The sequence below is a fragment of the Corvus kubaryi genome, unplaced genomic scaffold (assembly GCF_017639235.1).
Source record: "Corvus kubaryi isolate FWS band 111438036 unplaced genomic scaffold, C.kubaryi_AGA036_p1.0 37397, whole genome shotgun sequence".
NCBI classification, from domain to species: domain Eukaryota; kingdom Metazoa; phylum Chordata; class Aves; order Passeriformes; family Corvidae; genus Corvus; species Corvus kubaryi.
In genome coordinates, this window is record NW_024581136.1 from 501605 (window position 1) to 527962 (window position 26358).

At 42.8% G+C, this 26358-nt stretch overlaps 1 long non-coding RNA gene across 1 annotated transcript; it reads left to right on the forward strand.

The window, feature by feature from the left end:
* The first annotated feature begins 19574 nt into the window (after positions 1-19574).
* LOC121670909 lies at positions 19575-21586 on the forward strand. The gene is made up of 3 exons (XR_006018325.1): positions 19575-19970; positions 20443-20541; positions 21440-21586. It is a non-coding gene; the product is annotated as an uncharacterized LOC121670909 (long non-coding RNA).
* The last annotated feature ends 4772 nt before the right edge of the window (positions 21587-26358 follow it).

Below are 26358 nucleotides of genomic sequence, written 5' to 3' on the forward strand. Positions count from 1 at the left end.
AGTCTTGTTCACACTCGGGTTCACAGCCTGGAGCAGCCCAGCCATACTGAAACCCCTGTGCAAGAAGCCCAGGGGAGAAAACAAGTAGCAGATACTGAGTACTGGAGCCTAGAGCTTCCAAAAATAATCATCTCCTGGTCTCATGGTGGGATGGGTGAACTCCAGATGCTGGGAATCACCATATAGAGCCTGAGGTATGCCTGGATTAGACTGACTAGATATGACTGACTACAGATTTTTTGCTATTTCTATCATAACTTTTCACTGCTACACTACACAGTGAGTCAGATTTCATGGTTAGAACAAGTGTGAGTCATACCAAGAATCACTCTCCAAACCTATGAAAGTTAATTTATTTATTTTCCTTTTCAGAGACTCTTGCTGATCATCCACTGCTGTTAAGAGGTATGTAATTCAGCAGTCTGATGGGGTGGTTTCAAATACTGAACCAAAAAATATCAGCTGAACCAAGCAATGGAAAAAACAGAGCAGGCATGCAGAGATCTCACTGAAATGTGATTTAGAAATAAGTTTCAGAGGGAAAAAAGCCACATCAGGTCAAAGTCTGTTGAGCTGTGAGTCTGCAGCTGGCACTCAAAGGGTCACCTACAACAAGAAATCTATGAGAGTACTGGATTTCACCTCCAGATGTAACAGGGATTAAAACAAGTAAAGATACCAGAAAATATAAAGTGGCATTGGAAGACTCTTCTGAAAGGAAAACACACATGGCTGATTGAAGGAAAATTTAGTTGGTGATTATGTCAGACAGCACATTGACTACATATAGATATTTAAATTGATAAAAGTGCAAGTGAGAAAATAATCCATTTAATGGTTTGCTTGCATGTTGTTCCTTTCCCTTATTCATCAAATCCATCTCAATTGATAAGTTCCTTTAGTAAGTTTTCAAAAACAGCTCACAACTTGCTGTGGAGTTACCCATGGAACAATATTGCTCCATGTATGGGCACTAAGCCACTGGTTTGTACTGGGAAACTTCCTTGTGCAAGAGTACTGTGGCTTCCCACCCACTTCTGTACAGCACATCCCTGCAAGCACTTGGCACAGTTCTGGGGAAATCCTGCTGTGAGGTCAATGGCTGCAAGGACAACAGCTTTCTCGATGCTTTCCTTCAGTTTGGTGCTGTCAAAAAGGAGATTTGTGCTCTGTAGTGGGGAAGCTGGCTCGGAAGCATTTAAACAATCTGGCCATATCCAAATCTGTGGGGCCTGATGGAATGTGCTCCAAGCACTGAGGAAGCTGCCAATGTCACTGTGAGGCCACACTCAATTATCTTTGAAAGTGATCAGGGGATTTTTCTCAGAATTAGTAAAGCAAATCTTCCTTTTATGCTCCTTCTAAGGAAGAGGATCCAGGGATCTACAGGCCAGTCAGCCTCATGTTGATCCCTGGGAAGGTGCAAATCCAGGGAAGAGTCACAAAGATGATTGAGGGACTGAAGTGTCTCAGGTGCAGAGAGGCTGAAAGAGTTGGGACTGTTCATCCTGGAGAAGGAAAGGCTTAGTGGGGCTTTACCTGTGTGTACAAATACCTCGTGAAAGAGTATAAAGAAAATGAGCCAGATGCTTCTCAGGGGCACCCAGTGAAAGGACAAGAAGCAATGAACACAAACTGAATAGATGAAACCCTACTAAATACAAGAAAAAAGACCCCAAACACGTCTTTTACTATGAAGATGGTCAAACCCTGAAACAAGTTGTTTATGGAGTCTCCATTCTCTAAAATACTGAAGACCCAAACAGACATTGTTCTGAACAATCTACTTTATAGAGGTTGCTTCCAAAGTCCAGGATTCTGTGATTTTGTGTGATTCTGGTTTTGTGTTTAACCTGGACACTTTAGTTCAGACTAGATTCTCCTGGATTTATTTTCCTAGCAGACTGTCTGAAGATTTGAAAGTTCCTTTCAAATCTCTTATGATCTTCAAGTCTGAAGACCTTAGATTTGAAAGGTCTGCATTATGGACTATCAAACGGAAGATTACCTTTTTCCAAAACAGTTTTTTTCCCCCCATGAACACAAGGTACACATAATTGCAAGGAAGAAGTTAGATGTGACCTATGTGGTCTGTCCCTTCCTGACCTTGTTTACTGCTTTCTTTTCTAGAATTTTGTGATGCTGTGATTCTTGCCAACAAGCTCCGAGAACTGGCAAGACAACTTAAAATCCCAGACTTCTAAATTTTTGAGTGGTCTCTATATATCACAAAGTTCTACAATGACAGGTTGATAGGAACTTTTTTTAAAATGCTCTTTACTATAATCCTCCAGATAGCACAGGGAGCCCTAGCTATAATATTTTCTTTGACTTAATGTAAAATTCATTAAATCCCATTACTTCAAATTACTGGGCTGTTGGAAATCAGCGTAACTCCACTGAAACCAGAGGAATTATACCAACTGACTTTAGAAGATGATCCAACTATTAACCACAGTGCAACAGAATTTCACATTAAATCTGAGCATGCAGGTCTTTGGTGACAGCCAGAAGCAATCTGATTAAGCCACTCTGACTTTACTCCAAAGCACAGAACTTTATTTCACAGACTTCTCAGGAACTTTAGGGTTTATAGGACTATCTGACAACCCAGTAGTTTCAAGTCACTTAAAAATAAATCCTGTGAGTCTCCCTTGGCCTTAAATAATATCAAGATTGGAATTACAGGCTACAGCATCTGACCCCATCACCAAATCTTTCCACAAACTGATCAGGCTTCCTTTCTTTTACAGTTTTTACTATTACTATGCCTACACTACTACTACATTCAGGTTTTTCCTCTAAGTTCTAGACATCAGCCATCAAATCCTGGTTTTTTGCTTTATAGAACTGGTTCTACACCCTGCCTCTGATATCACCCCACAGCATATACCTGGAGAACAGTTATTTTGCCAAAGTAAGTCAGCTAAGTATGCTTAGTCTCCACTTAAGGGATAGGTTTTCCACCCCCTAGTGTCACTGTAGCTTTTTCCTGTACCTGTGAATGAATCCCTTCTAACACAAATACCTGAAATCATTCACACTGTTGAAGATGCAGTTAACAGAGAACCTATGGCTCTGTACTATCTCCTGTGGAATAATATGGCCTGATATTTTAGGTTCACACTCATCTTGCTTACAGTGATAGGCATCTTCTGGCCAATGAATATATTTATGCCTTGCTTCTCCTTTTTCTTCCTTTTCAAATGTAGAGCTCCAACACCATATAATAAACTTATTACTGGTCCCTAGCAGCACAGACTTGCCCTGGGCACTGTGGAATTACTGCTCACTTTTTAAAGTTCAGTTATTAGAGTTCTCCTGCTTTTCCTGTATGCTTTGATCTGCTAAATTTTTGATCAGTTTTATATGTGTACTCTCACCTAACCATGCCATTAACAAACATATTAACCAAGATCAATCCATCCATGAATCTCCTCTGACCTTTACTCCCCCCTTCAGCACAACCTACTGTTGTCTCACATTCAGCCCACTTAATTCTTGCCTTGTCCATATCTTCATCATCTCGACTATGAAGTTACCATCTGGCAAGGCAACGTGGGTTGTACACTTGCTGAGGCACAAAATACATGTGTGCATCCAAGGAATGAAAAATGACAGTCAAAGACAACAGAATTAAGGAAAGGATTCTTTTAGGATTCTAATCAGTCATTATTACTAATGTGTGCTTTGAGGATTAATATTTGAAGATGCGAATACCAGACCATTAGTTTTTGGAAATTAACTATAGGATGACATTCACTTTGTATCCAGCTTTTATTGAATTTATGTCAGTACCTCCTGCTCACTTATCCAGAGATGAAGACTGAAGAGAAATCACCAAGCACACGAATGGGGATTGGGAGACATGGCTTCCAGTGCCAATTTGACTTCCTTTCCATCTCTGTCCAGCCCTGTAAAAGGGCATTAGTGCCCATTAGCATCTTTGTTTAACGTTCAGAGCTATGGATTTCACTTCCTCTCCATACAGACCTTGCTTCAGCTACAAGCACTGCTCATATATGACTGCAGTGTTACTACCACAACCTGGAAGGCAACAAAAAGCATTCAAGGCAGCAAACACACAGCAAGAAGGAAAGCTAAGCTAAATTGCACGTACTTCCAGAGTTAAAAAGACACACACCTTTAGGGCCCATTAGCCATACCTGTCTCTGAGTACCAAATGCAATGACTAATACCACATGAAGCGAAGGGGCTTGTGCCTGTTTTCTCACCCCATCAGACAGCGTGGGGTACAACATGCAGTAAGCTTGCTATGAATGAAGTACAGCGTATCAATGATCATAACAGCAGAGGATTTATTGAAAGGAAGATTCCTTGTGTCTTCCTTTCAATGCTGTGCTGTTTTCCCTGCTCTGTGTAAGAAACGTTGTGCGCCAGTTCTGTCTCTAGAATGGCCAGAGATTGGTACTAGAGGCTAAACAGGAAGAAAATGAAGTGCTAGGTTGGTGCTGCCAGAGCTGTCCACTTCCCCTACAGAGCACATCTGAGCAACCTGCTGGCAAGGCAGGGAGGAAAGAAAGCCTATCCTTGCAAGTAAGTTCCTCACACTTGCTTGTAAACACCAGTTCCAGGCTCCATTACGTCAGCAGTAACAGGAAATCATGACTCTGCACGCTTCCCAGCAGCGGCAGACGGACAACCTGTGCTACTCAGGCAAAATTCAGAACAGAGCGCTGAACACCTGAACCCAGAAAAATATTTTTCAGGTTTTTGTAAATTATCACTTGTTTTTTACCATCACTCTACCAAACCTTTCAAAAAGCATGAATCAATCTGCTAAGAACCATTGTTCCACTATATTGTGCTCCTCTATCAGGTTTTACAGCAGAGGTTACAGGAGGGGTAGCAGCCACACACAGCACCGAGGGCTTACAGCCCTCCATCAGGCTGAGTCCTGAGATGCCAACAAAGGACAAGGCCTTAGGAAGTGTTAAAACCCCTCATTTTCACATGCAGGGCTGAATTATTTGTTAAACTCCCACAGCAAACAGAAAAGACAAAAGGAAATAACCACAGGGCAAACACGCACCTGCTGCTTTTGAGTTGGAAGAAATTAAGTACCTTGTATATTAAGATCTTTTGTTTCATGAAATAGTTCTTTTGTTCTAGTTAACCAATCCACACCTGGCAAGGGCTCATTCCCATTGTTCCCAATGCTTCAGAGGGTTCACAGAGTAGAGAAAAACCACACTGCTAATGTTTCATTTCACCCTGCTCCGATGCATGTTGTGAATGACTAAAAGTCAAACACACTCCTACAGGGATTAGAAATTATAAATTATTATAATCCTGCTACTGCTGGGCAGAATGGTTAGCAAGAGTAGAAATGAAAGGCCAGTACTTTAGCCCAACAAGCAACTGTGAACAGAAAAGGGATGGAGAGTTGTGGACACACAGGTATGGAGGAAAATGTGCCATGATTGATAATCATGTTGTGAAGAAAGAAGTAAAAAGCCACATGGAAGAAATGGCTTTGTTTTGAAGGACTTAGAGAAAGCGACGCATGGTTCCCCTTATCAGCAAAATTTGCAAAGCAATAGGAGGAAAGTATAAAGGGAGAAAAACAGCCACTACATTACAGTTCCAACAGGCATTACACCATGTGAACAACAATTTATTTATAACAATTACAGTATTTTTGGTTTTTTACCTTTTTCTGCTCCTGACACACCATAGACATGTGTCACCTACATATGACATTTCACTAATGCCAGAGCATTCTCTCAGCTCCATGTGCTCAATGAATCATTATAAAATCTGAAGTGAAGATTTATTTGCAGGAACTAGAAATGATTCCCCAGTTTTCTCTGGGAGAAGCAGGGGGCATGCAATCACCCTTGCACAGCCTCCAACCATTCTTCATCTGAAGAGCAAGGTGCTCCCAAACTTTTTTTTTTCTTAAATCCCTTCTGGAGCCTGCACTCAATAAGCAGATACTCCACATGCTTAAGTCTGCTTACTTACCACAGCAAAGCCACAGGGTCATTTTGTCTGTTCCTGGAGAGATACTTCCCTCTCAAGTCCTTTGGAAAAGCCTGGAAACATCCTGGGCTGGAAACACCAAACCTTCGAAGTTCTGCTGCTGCTAAAGTGCAGAACAAACCCCATGAGTGTTTCCAAGGAGAAAAGGGAACTGGAATAGCCCATGCTGTGGTTCCCTCTGTAGAGTCCTTCAAAATAAAAACCTGCAGAAGTGGCTACTGAAATATCACTACTTATTTCACTGCTGAACTGAGACAGATTTAGAAACCATTTGTACGCTGTCAAGCAGTTGCCAACATTCATGCTCAAAAGAGTTTCTTAGCATGGGCTGAAAAGTTAGTTCTTCCATTTACATAAAGTTTAGCCTCTGGAGAAGTGAATGCCAGCAACAGAAGTCTCCCAGGAAACTAATGTGCTGGCAGCCTTCTCATTTTTTCCAGGGCAGAAGGATTTTGCAAGCCTGTCAGCAATGAACTGTGCTTACTACCTGCCTTCCAGGGGGTTCATATTTTGAAGCCTGTTACACTCAGCTGAGTACATCTGACACTGATGCTTTAAAGCTGTTAGTGGAGCTTATTGACATCTATTTCAGTGTTTTCTCCTTTGCTGAGCATGGATCCTACACTGGTTTTCACACGTGTGTCAGCTCCAAACCTCTCAGAAGGTCGACAAAAGTGTTCACTGGCTCTGATGTGCGAGGTGGCCCCAGCTGATCTGAAAGCTGACATTCCTCAGTGCCTTCTCCTCCTGCCTCAGGTAACAGATCAAACCGACCAAACCTATTCCTAGTTATGCTGTTTACTGTGTCCAACAGGAATCAAGGGAGTTTTTTCTTCTTGCTCATGTCAAGCATTTGTCCACCAGAGAGAAACTCTCAGCGATAGCCAGCACTGCTGATGAGATGCAACACTAATGTTGCCCCGTGCAGACCCGTGTTTGCTGCGGTCCCTAAACAAGGGTTTGGCTGAACAATTTCATTCATTTTTGCAGAAGCCTAAATCAGAAAGATGCTTCCACAGTCTTCAATTCAAAAAACCTTTACATGAGGAGGACCTAATTTTTCAGCACTATGAACTTCAGCTAGAGGCTAAATGAATGTTCAATGAATGAATTTTGGTTCTGTGGTCCTGCCTTTCCTCTGGATTACATGGAGTAGTTGCCCTTGAAACTATTTATCAGATAAGACATCAAAGGGGATTAATTGTACTCATGGGTTATTTCAGACACCTCATATTCCATTGCATAAACTATATGTAGTTTGGAAAACTGATATTGTTGACCTCGATAATTAAATGTTGCAAAATCAGTTTTATTTTCAAATTTTAAAATTTAGTGAGGCAATAAGTAATAAAGTGGACTGGGCAGTTTCCTCTTTGCTCCTCCTTCCCAAATGCCAGCTCTGTTTAGCAGCCATTCCTGCGACAAGAATATTGTGAGAATCCAGCGTGAATAACACACTCCAGATGCATGCAGACCAGGAAAAACAGAGCAAATACACGGCAGAGACAGAAGCAACAACTGCTCAGTTTCATCACAGAAGAAATACTACCCTGTGCCTTATAGGCAATAGCTTTAGCTAGGGGTTTGCTGTCAGCTCAGCCCACAACAACATCTAAAATCATTAAGTACTAGACCTGACAGGCAATGAGAAATCAGACAGGGTCTAATGCAATGAAAGGATTTATTGTGTGTTCTGTGTTTTAATTTTTTCTGTATGAACTCTAATTCTAGAAATAGTTTAATTAAAAAAAAAAAATCAAGTAAAATATGAGACATTCCTATGATGGAATAATGAAGTCAAATGAGGCTAATGTGCACCACAAAGTACATATGAAGGGGTAACAGGATGCAGTTCTAATGACGGCTTCAGAGTGCTGTGAGGGAATTAAGCAAAAGCAGGAACACCAATGTTTTCAATTCATCTCAACAGTGGGTCCAGAAATGGTTCTTAAAAAGGAAAGACCCAGTTAGTGGCCTGCTGAAGCCTTATCTTCTTTGCAAGCACCATTCCCACAGGGACCAAATCCAAAGACACTGTATACAGACTGAAAAAGCTCAGGATTTCTTTCCTATGGGAAATTCTGGTATTTTGTGAGAACTTTGTTCTGAATTAGAACAAGAAAAAATTTAGAAAAATCCAGATTTAAGGACACTGTGGAAGAAAAAAAGAAAAGTAGAGAAGAAAAACCAGTTTGGTTTGGTCCCCCCCCGGCCCCCCTCCCCTAAAAGGAAACAGAACAGTTGATTGCTCCCAGCTCTGGAGGATTTTCTGCCTGCTTTCTTACTCTGAGGGACTTCACGAGTCCTTGAAGTCATCAGTGGGATGCTACACAGAATACGCCTTTGAGGGTCTCTGCCAAGGAGATTCCAGTAAGCCACCTCACACTGAAGCCAGGGGGCCCAAAGCTCCTCCTTTCTAGACCCCATATCTGCAAACCCAGGAAGCCAGGAGATCCCAAAGCTCTCAGACCACACATGGAGTCTGCACTTGAACTGAGTCCCTCAGCTCCCCAGCATCAACAAGGCAACAAGAAACCACACAGCTCTCTATTAAAAACTCACAAATGTGTCAGCAATAGGTTGTCAAACAGCCAGGTTTCCTCAAACATTTTAGTTTTGACATAAGTGACATTTTCCAGCAGACTCTCTCTTCTAGCAGGGAAAAACCCCCCCATTCTTGGAAAGTTCCCATCCAACTGTACTTGTGATATACACCTACAGAAATAGCACTGCATTTAAAGCCATTTCAAGCTTAATTTGTATGAACCTTACAAAAAAAGAAGTACAAACGCATGTGCTGAGTGTCTAATAGCACGTAATATCCTCCTGGGAAAAAGCACCTCAGAGTGTGGCATATCTACATAACATTCCTGTACCACAATCTGTACATGTCTGGCTCTTAGTCACCAAAATAACACCTTGATATTTCATTTTTGTGACTGCTAATTAGAGCATACTACCTTCCTTTGTGGCAACAGTCTCATGCACAGCTTGACATTACAGCGCACACAGATTGCCCAGAGAAGTGCAAGCTTTTTCTTCTTTTTTTTTGGTGTGATAATTGATCTGAACTTGCCTGCATTCATTTCCCTCAAGATGTTTCAGATTAAATGAATGAATCTCAGGGCTGCAGTAGAGTGAGTATTAAAAGGATTATGCTCACCACAAGAGACTCAGTACTCCTGAATCCACAATCACTTTTACACACTTTCTACCTGCTCTTCAAAATACGATGTCTCCTCACTAAATGTCAGCAGGTTGTGGAGTTCTGCTGAGTTTAGAGATGCTCTGACATATTTTGCTCAGGCAGACTGCATACCAAGAAGTACTGGTAAGGTTAATGACCTAACAATAACAGCACAAGACACCTTTGCAGACAGAAGTTCACTAACAGAATTACTAAAGTGATTATGAACTTTGCTCTCTTCCAGTTTTATACATCACTGCGCCCTAGGAAGGTGCAATCTCCTCACAGAATCACAGCTTGTCATTTAGCAGCAGTGTCTTTAAACCTAACAATGGCTAGGACAACCCTTTGTCATCTTTAGGAGGTGGAATCACTGCCTTAGTTACACTAAAATGATTTCTAAAAATGTAGGATGGAACTAGCAATTATAACCACTGAAGAAAAGGCCATGAAACAGCAATTGCCACAGGTTAGCGGTATGGTGGAGTTTGCCAGCATTTGAGCAGAGGAGATAGTGGCAATGGATTAAAGTGAAGTGACCAGCAGCAGGTACAATATCTGTAGCTCTCACCAAAGAATCAGAATTATGCTCTTTGCCATGGACGTCCCTCCCTGCTCAACTGGACCCTTGGGGAGCAGATCAGTCTTACAAATGTACCTCTGGTCTTTAATGTCCTACCTGACAGTACCTGACACAGGCACAGCTTCCCTCACTCAGCAGCATCCCACTCCAGACCCAGAATGGATCTCACAGAACAGATCATATTCTTCAGCTCTCTGGTCAAAGCACCTCACTGCTCTTCTCTGGTGGACTGAATGTCCCAAACATCTCAACAGCCCCCACACAGCACCCGCACTTCAACTGTGAGTCCTTGAGTCTCCCAGCACCAGCAAGGCAGCAGGAAAACAGATGTTCACTCTCCGTTAGGATACAAGCAATCCCCTTTGGTTACCTCCAGAATGGGAACTTTGAGTTTGCAAATTTTATATTCATATTAAAAGTCCTCCTTGTTCTGGGGTTGGGCCCAAAGTCATTTGGCAGAAGCTAGACACAGAAGCAAACAAAATAGACAAAATAAGGATTTTACCAAACTTTACTACTTGAACTGCCCATGAACCAGGCAGTTAGCGTTGGGCTACACCAGACACAGAAAGGAAGACCAGTAAACTGACAGGGCACATCAAATGAGAGACTGCAGAGAACACCTAGTCACTGCTTTAAATATATGCATTAGATGGTATTTTACAGAGCAGCAAAGGAAAGTGTTTCCTCACCAGCAGTAAAGAAGCAGTCAAATCAGATAGGAGGAATTACAGGCACCCAGGCATTCTTAAACTGACTTTCCCTGCTTGTGTGCCAGAAATAAGGGGGGGGGGGGGGGGGGGGGGGAAAGTAACTTTCACATATGCTGCCTCCCTGCCTACATTTCCAAAGAAATGAAAAGTCATCCTGTAGCCACATTTTCCTGGGAGTGATGACTTAGATATGTCATCCCATTCTTCCTACACACACACACACACACACACAAATCACCACAGTTGCCCAGTTGTGGCCACTGAATTATGCCATCTTTGTGTTTAAACATCCAGTGCAATGCAGGACCACTCCAACCTGATGGTGCATCCCTCTTACCTGCATTTCAGTGGCTCACCTGGGGAATTTCATGCGGGAAGACAGCACCTTCTTCAAAGTATATGGCAACTCTGCACAACACATAGGGCTGGAAAGAGACCACCACTGGTCCTACTGAAACTGCAGGTGCACCACTCATAACACACCAAGCACAGGAAAAACAGGGCCAGGGCACAGAGCCAATACACACACTCCTGCTAAGGGCACCACCACCAGGCCAGCACCTGCCTCTAGCACTCAGTGCCTAGAAACTCCACCTCTCACCTTGTCCCCCCAAAACACCGTAGCAGCTCTGCTCTAAGCAGGAGGAACAAAAGGAACATCCATGGGATAATGAGAAGAGGGGATTGATAGAGGTGAAGAACTCTCCCAAACAGCTTTAAAGAGTTTTGCCTGTGTTTTAACTTCTGTATCCCCCTTTCTGAAGGGAGAATCACTACGGCCACAAAAGCAGCACGTGTGTGTGGGTTGGGGGAAGTTCAAGTGAGAGAAACAGATTGCTCTTTAAAGCTCTTTTACATAACATGGCCACAGAATCCCTCAATGGCTCTTAAAAACACTTCAACCAGAAAAACACATTGGATGACTGAACAGCACAGGAACAACAAAGCACAGCTCTATTCTCAGCCTGACGTCTGTGAAACTTTTGAGACAGAAGTGAGATGGGAAACTCTCACACTTGTGCTGTGCAGGAAATTAACCAGGACTCCATGGGAAGCACTCCATTAAGGAATCAAGAGTATCCAGCACCTTCCCATCCCTCAGCGAGCGTGGGCCAGGATCGACAGCTGACTTTGGAACACAGAATATGAGAGAATGGGCATTTCTGCAACAGATTTTTTTTTTAATGGGGTTGACACAAGAGGTAACCCTGAGAACATACTAGCATTAAAAAAAAAAATACTGACCATGCTGACATAACAGGGTAATGTTGAACTATTTTTTCAAGGCTTTTCTGGAAAAAAAAAAAAAAAGTATATGATTTATTGGGGGGAACCACACAAAGACTGCTTTAGCAACCATAGCAACAAAAAAGCTGGCATTTAAAGGCTACTTGGATTTTTCCCTTTGTTTTTAAGAAAAGCTTGAATCTTTTAATAGAAAAATAGTATGTTCTTAAAGGTATTTAAGTAGTTCTTGAGTAAATATCCTCTGCTTATAATGGAGCTCTCTCCTGTGGTTCCTTGCCCACAAGGAACCTGAACTAAGCAAATTCACCTGTAGGTCACCCCTTGCAAGGATACAATTATCTGATTTCTTAAAACATGAGAGAGTTGCTCTTTTCAGTGAATGACTGGATTTCCTGCTCTCTTCTGCTTTTTCAAGACAAGCTCCCTACTAGTGCTAAGTTCAATTGTTGGCTAAGCAGAGAGCAGTGTTGGAAAAACAAAGAACACGGCTGGAAAAACCCATTTCAAGGAACTGAAAACAGACTGCACTATCAAATCAGAACAAGATTAAAATTGCTCCATTTGAAGTCCTGGAAAAATGTAATTTAGCTCTAGGGTGAGCATCAATAAAAGCACTCCACTATGATTTCACACCTCATGTCAAAGCTTTACTATTCTTGCTACAGGTAAGTTAGAAGGAGAAATTTATTGCCTTCTCACACTGACAAATATGTAACTTGTGTGAGTTGTGAGGGTGTGTTAGCCTTGGAAAAATAAGGCACCTAAAACCTGGAAACCAACACGTTCCCCAAAAGTCACCTGTGCCAGGTCCCTTCACTGTCCAAGCGCTTTCCACAGTCAGAGCTGCATGCCAGCAGGGGCCTGTGCTTGGTGGGAGCACAGCCCCTGTTTACCCAGGTGGGACAGGCTCTCCTGCACCACTTCAGGAAGGAACTGGCACATTCATTAGCTGCTCTTTTGGGAGTTGCAGATGGCATCCCTCCAGCAAAACACAGTTTTCAAGTACTGACATGAAAACCCTGGAGATGAAACACATACACACAGCACACACCTAATATCAACAGCTCTGCTTCAGCTGGCCCGAGTGGCCCTCCTTCCAGGAACAGCCACTGATCCCCACAGGGCACTGTCCCTTTGCAATGGACATACAGGCATACACAGAGACAAGCAGAAAAAAAAAATAAAATCCCACTGTGACAAAACAGGTCATTATTTTTCATTTAGTAACAAAATACTTCACAGATGGTGCCGCCATCACCTGTGGAGAAAGGGAGCAAAGCATTCTTCTCACTGTGGACAGCATGAGCCAATTACCACTGGATGGTTGGGAACTTCCCTTTCTCAGAACACACCACCGACTCTGGCCTCATCTCCAACACCATTTCAATGATGTGTCTGTGCTGCAGGGCTGGCAATAGAGCCAATGCACTGGGGAGGAGACGAGACATTTCTGGAGTAGCACAGCTCTCATTAAAACACTAGATGCCTTGCTCACTATGAGCAAAAAGCTGCGTCATTTGGCTGCTTTAGCTTAGTCTTTGTGTGAGAGGATGGCAAGAAATATGCTCTAAACTCAGTTTGACTTTGGATCTTCACAGAATCATATAATCACTGTGGTTGGAAAAAACCGTCTAAGATCATCAAGCCTGACCATTAATCCAGCACTGCCAAGCCCACCAGTAAATTGTGTCCCCAAGTACCACAGCTACGTGTCCTTTAAATCCCTCCAGAGATGGTGACTCCACCACTGCCCTGGCAACCTGTTCCAATGCCTGAACACCCTCTCAGTGAAGAAATTTTTTCCCAGTATCTAATCTAAATCTCCCTTGGAGCTACCTGAGGCCATTTCTTCTTGTTCTGTTTTTTAGAAGAGACCAATCCCCACCTTGCTACAACCTCTTTTCAGGTAGTTGTAGAGAGCAGTAAGGTCCCACTAAGCCTCATTTTCTCCAGGCTGAACAACAATTATTCTTGCAATACTCCAGGCACAGCAGGTGTATTAAGGCTGAAAGGTCAGATCCACATATTTGAATTTTCAAGATGCTGAACTGCTTATAACTAAACTGTAAGCTCTTGTGAGACTAAACCGCAGTACAACAACAGGGGTGAACGCTCTTTAAGCTTGATTTCTTTTCTCCCTCCAGTGTCTCAATTCACCTCAGTGGTTTCTCACACTTTTCTCATGAGCTGCGGCCAAACACTCCTCCTTCTGCAAGCAACCCTTCAACTCCAATTAGTGTCTATCCTCCCACCCCAAGCAAAGAAGCCACTCCCACCTATCTCTTGCAGAAGAAGCCTGTTCTCCAAGACCCTTAGGCAAGTAGCCACCATCATCTAGTATCCACTCCAGGCTGTTGCCAAGGGAAGTGGTGCAGAGTCCTAGGCCAGGAAGGCTGCAACTGCCTGATCTCCTGCTGAAGGGAGACACAAGGCAGAGACACATCCGGAAGGATCTAGCAGATCCTGGATACTGCATCCAGTTGCATGCCTTTATGGGGCAATCATCAGCTGATGCTTTTCACTGAACTGTGGCAGCTTCCTGGCAGCTCCTGCTGCACCAAGTACTTGAGCACAGCTTGCTCTCTCCAGGGAAAATGTGACAAACCACCTGGAAGCATCTCAGGCCAGCCCTGGAACCAGTGCATTACCACTTAGGCTCCATTACCAGTGTTTGTGAAGGAGGCATTGTATGTTACCGCCAAAGGAGCGACCTCCAGCACGAATGGATCCAATTCCTCTGTTCCTTTAGGAAGAATACAACACATTAGAAGACATCCTGTCTCTTTGGAATTCAGGGTGAGAAGGAAGAGCAACTTTGCTTTGTAAAGGACATAGCTTATTTTATTTTGTGGGTATGACCCAACAATTGGAATAGCATGAGGCAGGTCTGAGACTTTAATCTAATGGTACAGCTATAAAGTAACTGCTTTTCTTTATGCAGACTTTAGGTAGCAGAAAATTGGCCCTTGCTCAGACAAACCCCCTCACACTACAGCAAATAGTGTTAGTGAGCACTGACATGCAACACCATGTCATTCTCCGAAGACAGTCTCCAAAGGAACTGCTTGTATCCCTGGCAGAGACGGAAGAGGACAGAGATGGGACATCACATACAGGTCTGGGGTTGGTCTGGAAGTGGAAGGGAAGACTGAAGAAAAAACCAGACTTGACTAGTTATGCAGATAAACGAAGACATTTCATACAGACCTGTCTAAACAGGTAATGAGAGGCAGACAGCAAAAACACTCCTCAGGGGTAGCAGCACAGCTTATGTGGTCATGTAAATGAAATAAATTGTCCAGTATGCTGGCAATTCAAACAAAAAGTCTTGGTTTTAGAAATATAGTCGCAACAGCGTCCAATATGCCGTCCTCCAGGCAAAACAAAGCCATATTGACTTGACTGAAATATTTTTCTATTTTTATGCTTTAATTAATTCTTAGGAAAGAAATGTCCACATCAAAGTAGGTCAAGATGACAAATCACAGTAAACAAAGCCTGCCATGTTGGTTCATCAAAATTAGGCTTGCAATATGTTTTTGGTCTAATTGGAATGCCACAGCACCCAGTAAACCTGGCTGGACAGCCCATGTTAACCTGTGGGAGCAAGGCACTAGAAACAATTCATCATGCCTGGATTTTGGAAGCAGCAGTGCTGCCTGCAGAACCAGTCAATTCAGTATTCTCCTTCCAGGGGAGAAGTAAAGTGTTCCCACAAACCACAGTGTAGTGTCATTAACACTGAACAAAAGTACAATAGTACTCTTGAGCAGGAAAGAGTGATTTCACAGCACTTGCAGATGAAAGACAACACACCCCATAACACAGTATAAAAATATCCCCAAGCCTCCTGCTTCACCAAGTGATTCAATGAAGAGCTATAAATAAGCAGGAGAGAGTCAGATGTTACAGTGAAAGAACTTGGTGACTTAATGACACATTAAGCTGATTTGGATAGTTAAGAATCAGTATGTTCCCATAGCAATAAGATAAATAAGCATATAAAAAAATATATAAGCCTTTCACGGCTCTTGACAAGGTAAACAGGAGAAGACTTTTCTATATATACTGATGAGATTATAAAAATGTGACCAGATGTCTTCTATGCTTCATAATAGCCCATGAACTCTCAAGACATCTGCAGAAAATGCTTTGAGGATATCATTTTGATATGCTGCCTTCTGCTTCCCTTCACTAACATTGTTTTCCTTAACGGTGGCCACAGAGATTGACTTCAAGCAGCTGTTCAACCCAGAGCAATCTGATTCTCTTCATTTTAACAGGATAAGGAGGCTATAATAACTGTATTAAGTTGAGGGCCCTAGAGGAATAGTTTCTTGCTTAAATAGTACCTGCACTGGCAATCAAAATCAATACAAAGTCAAGAATATAGAACCTCCCTCTGCCAGACCATGCCTGCATTTCCAGGTTACTCACACAGCATCTTCAAAAGCTGATCTATCAACCTTCTCTTTAGAGCTCAGTGGCAGAACTTAACCATCACCATAAGATCAGTTTTGCCTTATTTCATTTTATAATCCATACGAAGCAGGCAATAAAGCAACGGATTTTTTAAGGATTGGCTCAATGTGCTGTCTCTAATCCACTTGAGCCAACTGCTGAGCCTCTGGACCTATGACCAGAGTAACTGGGCCACTCGTTACTTGAACAAGGGCTGTTAAAAAAAGCAATTGGTACTGGTGGCCCACTGACCATCTGCTGGTTGAATACTGCTATTTTATTTTTAATTTCATTTCAGACTACTACAAATGAAAAAAAAGGAAGCTGAAAAGTAGGAGGATAAAACACATCCAGTACACAATAAAAAAAAAGGTTACATAAAAGCACATTTCAAAGTCAGAAAAGGACATGCATTACCTTGTGGTGAAAGAATTTCATGTAGCTTGAAGATCTCCAGATCTGCCAGGGAGACAGCAGCACTGGTTCCACTGAACCAAACCCTGGTGTTGCTTGCTGGACTCCAAGGCAAGCTCTGAGGATTTTACTCCTCCAGCACATGGTCCTGGGGGCTGTGCAGGACTTCAGCAAGAACCACCTTGAATCTCTTTTTGCATGAACTTTTCAAAGACCCAGCTAAGGAAAGGTGTTTGGCAATTAACGTGTCAGGCAGATGGGTGGGAGGAATGGTACTTGGAATGTTGAATAGTGTGAATGAAGCTTTTGGGGGATGAATCTAAAACATTATATAGTGAGCATGGTGTACCGACAAAAATCACTGGAGCTAGGGAATCTGATTATGCATTAAGAGAGCAGCCAATTAGTTAGGATTTTACCCTGGTTTTGGCTCTAGGTTTGCCTCTGTAGCCTTTCAGGAGACACCACTCCTACTAAAAGTCAGTCATATTTACACCATGGTTTAAAAATGCATTGGTGAGGTGCTAAGACTAATTTTAAAAAGAACCGACAAAGTAAATTTTCATGAAGAGACAAGGGACTAGACAGTGAACATTATTTAGATGTTTGTGGAGGAGTAAATTTGCCTTTAACTCTCAAAAAGTCAAGATAACTTTGCAGCTAAGGGTTAATACAAATTCTCTAATTAATTTTATTTTCTGTATATGTCTGCATACAGAGGAAAGAAAGAGAAGATGGAAACAGGGAGACCTGTAAACAAGGGACAAACTAAAGAATGTTGGCATTCTGCATTTTTAGTGGGGTGTCTGAGATAAAATTATTTTCATGCTTCTGTCTTGCTCAGGTTCAAATCAACAGCCAAGGGATGAAGGTATCTCCAAGTGCATATTCAGTGAATTTCCATTATCAAGTTTTGTGCTCGGGGTTTGTGGACTCTTACTTAGTTGTTCTCTCTTATTTATTGTCTGGAGTACCATAACACAGCTTTAGCTTTCATTAAGAGGTCTTAAAAAAAAAAATCTGCCTTGACTGAAAGCTTCCTTGCATATTTCATGCTTCTACACTGCTTCTGATTATCACTCTAAATTCTCTTCAACTTTCTGTCCATTAGATTAAAAATACACAGATACACACAACCATGAGCATTGCTTTTCTTTTTGCATTTGCCAGCACATGCACAGTCCAAGTAGCTCTTCCCCAAAAATTTCTATTTCTGAAAAATCATTTGAGTTATGTCAGAGAAGCCTTCAAGCCTGTGACACCAGATCTAGTGATGGCACTAGATCACTGACATCTACTCGGGACACACTGCTATGTCATCACTGCCAGTGATGTAGGGATCAAGGTGGAAAACACTGGAGTGATCAGATTTTTTTTTTTAACCTTTTTTTTGCCAATGACCTCTGCATGACCTTGCACAAGCTGTTTTCTCTTTCTTTCACTTCCCCTCTATTTTTACTTGGAATTTATCATCTTTAGGAAGGGCCTGTGTGTGAATAGGCACAGCACATACCACTGTGGATCTCTCATTTCAAAGCAGTAAGTACTGACAGCAAACGATGATAAAGGTTTCAGAAATTAGAGAAGATGTGGTATAAGAGAGATTTCACATTGCCTCTTTAGATTCACAAGAGCTTTTCTCATGTAAGGTTTAGAGCTGGAACAATGCATGCCCAAGAGTGCATTACAAGTCATCGATGCACAATGCAGCATTTTATACTTATGTTTCTGTTTTACCCACTTTTAATAAGGGGCTTGTGGTGAAAAGTGAGGGAAGACGTGAGGGAACCAGACGGGTGGAGCAGAGCAGAGGGAGAGCCTGCAGGAGATGTTTAGCCCCCCACGGCGAACACCCAGAAGGGAGATAACCCCGACATTGCCGCTCCCGAGCCTGCTCGCCCCAGGGACACAGCACCGAGCGTGCCAAGCTGTGCCGCGACCCCACACCACAGGTGTCAAACCGAGCAGGCAAAACACCCGGTCAGAGGCACAGAGGAACCTGCCGGCCCCGGGGGGAGCGGGAGGGAAGGGAGGTGTCCCGGCCCAAAGCAAAACCCCCAGAGCCACCGCCGGCCGCCCCAGGCCGAGCTCTCGCCGACGCAACTGCAAGGACAGGGCAAACAACTCAAACGGACCAGAACCAGCCCACAGCAAAGCCCCGTGATGGGCAGAGGGGCCGGGCTGGAGGAGCCGCTCTCCGGCACTCCTTCCCTCGGTCCCCAGGAGCCGAGCAGGCACCAGCGCTCCCCGCACCTTTGCTGTCTGTTCAGGACACTCCTGTTTTTCCCTTAGGTAGCCGAGGCTGGAGCTGTGGCAGCCACGTCCCTCACACAACTCCACCTACTCCCTGTGAGCACCAAGAGCCACCCTGTTATACCGGAGGGTGGTGGTAGAGTCGATAATGCGCCTAACGAGCCCCAGGTGTGCACCAGTTCTCAGGTGCACAGGTTCTCAGGCTGCCCCTCTCTCCCTCCCTTCGTAGGACGGCCGGGGCCGTGTCCCCCCACCCTCCTGTCACAGACAGGGGTGCCTCGTGCAGGGTGTGTTTTGGGCTGCTGGAGTTGTGCTGGCAGCAGTGATCTGGACTCCTGAGCTCCTCTGAGGGGGACATGGCCACCTGCCCAGCTCCTCCTGAGAGGGCTGGAGTGCCCAGGGCTCTTGGGCCACATACCTGGGCACTGTCAGGCCCTGTGTCCAACCCCAGCCCCTGGGGTCAGCCACCATATGGGGACAATACTCGCCATGGCCTTTCCTTCCACATGTGGGCCAGATCCATGAGGGAGAGACATTCTCTCCTGAACCCATGGAAAGTGTACAAAAACACATGTAAGGTGCTCATCAGGCACCTGTGCCTTAGGAGCAGCCAACCTTTTTGAAGGGTGGGACAAAGCCAGTCTGTTTTCTAATCTATATTTGAGCCCCAAACTATCATTAAAAGCAACCTCTTTCTTCTCCGCTTGACAGTCACTCAAATAGGCCAAACTCTCTAGACAGGCTTTTTTATATATAGCAGACTCAAACCATATTGCTGTGAAGCTCTCACAGGGTCTGTACACCTGCTCTATTTCAGTACTTTTTAAGTATTCCAGTCTTTATTGATGTTATTGTGAAATTTTGTGTGGAAAGAGCTCAGCAAGCCTAGCCCTGGAAATCAGAGTTTACTAAGTATTTTTTCACTATCATTTTCCATTCCTGTTTCCTCAGCTCACCTTCCTTTCCCCTGTACGTTCTTTGCTTTGCCATGTGCTTTTGCCACTGCTCACTGTTGTACATATCTTCTTTCTCTCTCTCTGTGTTCATCATCTCCTATCTTCTTCTAGAAGAAGAAAAATACCACATGATGCAACTGTCTAATAAGGTACGTCAAATAAATTATTTTATTCCATGTGGGAATAAATCAGTGCAACAGATGCTGGGGTTTCTGACCTCTTTACAAGGCTTATCTTTGCCTTTGGTAGCAAATGCGAGGGTTTATTGCTGAAGAAGCAAAAGATAAACTAATATTATTTAGCAGTTGCTTTGCTGCTGGCTGTTGATTAGCTCATCTGGAAGAAGATGAGAAGCAGGATCAAAGGGGTTTGGGCACATGCATCTGCCTTAATATGGAAGTGGGCTTGGTCCAGCTGCCTGGCATTAGAAAAACCCTTGGTATAAATTGCTTGAATGAAGTATCTAAGTCAAATGTGGATCTTGCACATAGTAGAACTGCTTAAAAGGAAATGTCTGAGGGAAGCCATTAGGAGAGAGAAAGACTCTAAGGAAGGTTAAACCTCGCTAGAGAAAACCTGATAAAATGAATTCCCCCATCTTCTCCCCTGCTGCACACACAGATGTTTGCCAACCCCAGTGGAACATGACAGATTACAAAGGAATTTCTTCCAGAGGATATCTTCAAAGGATGTGCACAGATGTATTTTAAAATAAATTGGGTGAGTATTGAATTCACATCATTATACTATATGTACTGCTTGTTTCTTCCTTAGTGGATGACTCTTGGGGATCCTTCTCTCATTAGGTCCCAGACAGGAAAAAAAGCACTTATTCCTTAACTGGAGGACTGTGTAATCTGTTTTTTTCATTGATCAATTAGTCATCTGCACAAAGGCCATCAAGTCCAACCGGCACCACATCCCTATTTCCCATGGATAGTCTCTCTTTGGTGAAAGCACTATCAAATATTCTTTATACAATAAAGCATAGGTTAAAGATAAACTTAAGCCTGCACCTCAGCTCATGAGTTAAATATACTCATAACTGCCTTTTGAATGGAATAATAAATTTGTTCCTCTGTATAATTTGTACTGGAAGGAAAGTAAGAAAGAAAAGGTGAAGTTTAACAGACGAGCAAACCCAATATAAAGTAGTCTTAAGAGAAAATATTTACCCTTCAATAACACAAAGAATTTCATATTTTTCTGTGTATTGTGAATTTTCCTGATAGATTGTGAATTTTCCTTCATATGTAATAATATATGGTGTCAATAACAGGAGTAACATATGAGAATGCTTTTGCCCTGTGACTTTTCTCTGGTGTTAGAATATAACCTCCCTTTTGCTCCACAAATGACATTTTACAACTTCCTGCTTAGTTTAATCAGACCAAGTCTGTTTTTTTTCCTATCCAGGGCAAACAAATGAAAAAGGATGACTTTGTGCAGTTTGCTTTCTGCTGTTATTATGATCTGCTGCTCTTATTTTATTCCTTCTTCTTCCCTCCAGAATAGAGAAGTCTGGGGCAACCAATATATGGAATTTGGTGGTGATGAATTTAAGCGAGAGGTTGAAACTGGGAGAGGGGAAAACACCACCTCTTTTTTTGTTGCTTAGGTAAGGGAATATTTCACCTGCCTCACACTTGCTGTGCATACTCCATAACCCTGCTTAAGAGCCTGGATGAAGACTGCTATCAAAAGCTGGTGGTGCTCTCCCTCCTGAATGACTTTGCTCATTTGTAGACCTCCCTTCAAAGGCAGGTGCTAAATACTGGTAAGAGGCAGAAGGAAATCTCCTCTTGGAGTGGAACTGAAAAAGAGATTTAGAGTGATTATTTTAGTAAGAGGATATTGTAAAGATAGAATGATTAGTAAATAGCATGCAAAAGGTTAATGAATATCTGTTGATATTCTAACAATGAATATGAGAAAAAAAAATACGTTCAGGAAGACAGCTTGGATCTAGGAGTATGATGGTAGGCAGTTCAACATGATAAATGGAAATGGAAATGTTTACAAAGCAAAAGGGATATCAAAACCAGCTTGGGGTTTTGCAATTGTTCAGGAAAATGTGCCCTGCATGGGGTGGAATAAGGATGTTGGGGACTCTGGATCCATGGTTAGAGCAAATTCAGAGCATGAAGTGAATAAATCCTGCAGGTAGATGAAATATACACCATGCATGACTGATTCCATTATTCTCCTTTATGAGTTTGCAAGTTTTTTGAACTTTCCTCATACCTTTGTCTTTTCTACTTTCTTTTCTGAGACAGGGTATCTTTTCTGAGACAGGGTATTTTAGACAGAGATGAGCCACCAGTTCACTCAGGAAAGGTGATGCTTAACTCTTTAACTCTTCTCTCATGGGACTCTCTGAGTTGTGCTTTTTTTGGTGTTCTTTTTAAGCTTTGCATTTTTTTGCACCTTTTAATTATGATTCCTTCCATTTACTGATTTGCCTTCCTTCTAAACTTTATGCTTATTGATTTCTGAAGATAACCATTAAAGACATGTAGTCATTTCTGTATACCATGAAGTCACTTGGGAGTTCACAGAAAGACATCTGCCCGAGTAATGAGGGCTGACAGTTCACTGACCTTTGCTCATGTGACAACACAAAGCACCATCTTCTACTATCATTAAAGTGAAGCACCTTGAAATCAATTATTATATCACTGCCTTGTTTTGTTCTCAGGAAATGATTAATTAAGCCCTTTTATATCTAAACCAGAGTCTGTAATTCAGCCACTTTCACATTTTCTGCAGCCTCATGCCCCAAGTCTGGCTCCCCAGAAATGCTAGCAGAAATACAAAATCTGTTTTGTATTTCTCCCTAGAATAAGCCCCAGACATGTTGAGGACTACAAGCTTAGGTATCCACAGAGGAGTGCCCTCTGTAGCTGGCCAGTATGAAATGTTCCACAGTGGTTTGTGCTTTTGGCTGTTTAAATCATGGCCTGAAGTGATTTCTGTGTTGTTTTTCAGGAGAAGAAAACAGGCAGCAGTGAGCACGACTGTCTCTTGTCGTACCTTCTGGGAGATCCCACGGTCCTCTGCTATCAGAGCAGCAAGAGGCGTGCCCAGAAACAAACCCCAAGGGACTGCCTAAAATGGGAAGCTCAGGCGTGTCTAATTAGCTCTTTCACTGAGAGGGATATTCCACTTGTTTTAGTGGCATTAGTATTTTTAAATTTAATACTTTTTTTCCTTTTGAAATTTCCATGTGAGCCAACACTCTGGAGTCTATTGGATGAAGCAGCTTTTCTTACAAAAGGACCCAAAGAAACTTGCAGGTACATACAGGTGTTTCTGCACAGCTAGTTGTCTATATATGGAAAAAGAAATTGGTAATAGTGCAAGACTCCTGCTGATCTGCCCACCTGCAAGACAAACCTAATTTCTGAGGCAGAGCTGAGTACTGAGTAATAGCAGGGCTGGAGATGTCTCCTGGCTGCCAGCATGGAAAAAAGGTAAAGGGAGAATGACCCTATAGGTGTGCTCTGCATCATCTTGGGGCCACCTTTTACTCCAGTATTAGTAAAATAGTTTTGGGGCCCTCAGTTTTGACTGTAGCTGTTTACTGGGGCAAAGCAGGTGACTTGACAGGTTTTTCAGCCAATACAGGTTTGAATCTTGCTGTTGTTGCATGTGCTGCCATGTGTTTCTGTAAGGATGGAGCACATTTGTAGGTTCTGCTTTGCCCAGGGATGAGTGATCTGGAGTTAGCAGGGAGCATTGAACAGGAGGAATCATATTCCTATTAGCTCATTTTGCTCTTGGCAAGTACAGCCTTGTGCTTTTGACTGCCTGTTCAGGCAAAACAAGCTGCTACTCTTAGTTGCCTATCTGTGGGTAGGAGTATTATCCTGTGAGTAACATCAAAAAGTTAGTATTTACTAGTCCATTTACCCCTAAGAATTCCTGTTCTGCCTGTAAGAAAAGGTCAGGGTAGTTACCACTGTGTAGTCAGTTAGCACATGCTGATGATCTCAATTTGTGTTGATTTTTTTTTTTCCAGATTGCACTCATGACAAATATAATTTCTTCTTTGCATAGGAAAAAACTTAAGGCTCTGGGAGGTTAATGAACTTGTTTGTTCACACTGTTCTAATAGGTTACATGCCAGAGTAGGAGCCAAAACCATGAGTTCTCATTGTGGTTCTGACATGCACTTGCAAGGTAAGAGTGCTGTTCCCTGAGGTTCATTTTCCCAGACAGACAATGAACTATGGGGCTCTTCATCTGAGGTTAATTGGAGTTTCTGCACCTTTCCTTAAATTAAAGAAATGCCCTGAGGAAATTGATGCACCAAATGTGTCTCAAGAATTTTACATCCAATTTAAGGTGGAACTGAGAAAGACAAGTGCTGAACTGTGACCTCACCTCAGAGAAACACAGCAGTGCATACCAGGTGTGTGCATATCATGGATACTTTCCAGGAAAAAGCAAAGCCACTGCCACTCTTAGAAGTTTCTAATTCCAAAAAGATCTGAGGTAGTTCACATTTTAGACCCAGTAGGACCAGGATACTTTCTAGTTCTGCAGACCAAGTTACTCTGTAATGAAAAATGTTGCTTTTGCAGCTAGAAAGTCTACCCACTGCTGGCTGAGAAAAGAGGGCAGGCACCGTAACAGTTTGTGCAATAGGATAAGGGAGCAGCCTCCTGCTGCCCCAGCACTCGCTTGAATCAACGAATAATGAGTCATGGAAAAAAACTTGCCTTTAGTTTTTAAAGGATAGCTCTGAAACTGAAGGGTTGTCTCATGCATAATTCATTCCTTCCTGCTCTTGGGTGGAGGAAGATCAGCATCAACTCTTCTCCCTTTCTTCATGCCCTGTGGACTACCTGTGGAGCATTCATAATGTTGTCTGCATGTACCTTAAAAAAAAGGAACAGCAGCATGATGTGGGACCCACCATGAGCTCTGGGGAAAAGCATGGGGTCCTGCTGTGAGAGGTACCCTGTGTCCTTACCCCCTAGGAATCACAGTACAATGCCTGTGGGACAAGGGCAGGCAACACCGTAAGGATTGAGTCTTCTGTCTTCTCTGGAGGTTTTCAGGTTCTAGATGTTACCTTGGATAAGTGACTACAGAGCCAAAAATGCACAAGAAAACACTGAGTAACCACTGTGAGTGAACAGGGCTCACACATCTGGTGTAATCTCCTTCTGCTTGCTCTGGCAAATTCCTTTAATCCATATGTTGTTTTCTTGAAAATATGCAAGATGGGAAAGTAGTAATCTGTGGTTACAGGACATAATCCTGTAGGTGTAGGACATGGGTTTCTCTTCCTTTGGAATTCCTTGTTTCTTCTAAAGTTAATTCTGAATCTCCTTGAGGACATAATAAATGCAAATAAAACCTGTCTTTTTCTTAACACAAGCAGGAGCATTTTCAGTTTGCTCTTTTAGGATGGTGGTAGTTCATGTTGGATCCTGAGTTAATCATGACTTCACAGGCGTTCTTTCCAAAAAAAGACTGTTTATTTTCAGATGTAGAACTGAAGTGTAGGAAGACTTCCTACACTGAAGTGTCGCGGGTTCAGTTTGTAACCGGGCAGAAACACCAATTCAGTGTAGTGGTTTGGTCCAAAATACTCATTACTGTTTATCTGCTGTGAGATAAGAATTAGGAGAAATGCAAAACAGGCACCAAACTTGAAAGAATATAAAGAAGTTTATTAACAGACCTAAAAGAAGAAAAAAAATTATACCACCTTCAGAACTCTCCTCCTCCCCCCACCTTCCTCCCTTCTCCCACTGACAATGTTCAAAGACAACCCTTAAGATGTTCAGTCTGTTTACCACTTCCATAATAACCTTGTTCAGTCCATTTAGAGAGAGAAGTCTCTTCTTGCTCATGCTATGAAAACATTATCACAACGAGACAGCCGCCCACTTCCAAATATTGTTCAGTCCATTTAGGAAGAGGAGTCTCTCTGCCTGTGTGTGAGTCCTTTCCCCCGACTTGCAGCTTTTCCCGCAACTGCTTTCGAGGGTCCACTCTTGAAGTTTTTTGGGGTACAATTTTAAGGTTGAGCCGTTCAGAAACAAAAACAGAGGCCCTTCTCCTTCCCTGGGAGCAAAGGGTCTTCATCATCTTCATCTTTAGGACTATCTCTGGGAGCATCTCTAGGGACTGAGGTTTTCTCCTTTCCCATTTGGAGCAAAAGTCCTCATCTGGTTCATCTCTACGGACTGAGGTTTTCTCCTTTCCCGTTTGGAGCAAAAGTCCTCATCTGGTTCATCTCTCCCTGTCCAAACTTCTCATGAAATTACAGCTGCGTCAGCATCTGCCTATCTCAGTGCAGGTGCTTTTGCTCACGAGTTGAACACTCCACCCCCCATATCTTCATGAAATTACAACAGGATACTCTGATATATCATAGCTTCACAACAGACTTTCAGCTTTAAGCATCTCCTCTCTCTCTTCCCTCAGGTTTTCAGCTCTTCACAGCAATAAAAGGGTTACTCTCACCTCGGCCTTGCAGCTTTGCAGCTGGAATGTTGAATTTTTCTTATCGCAGTGGAG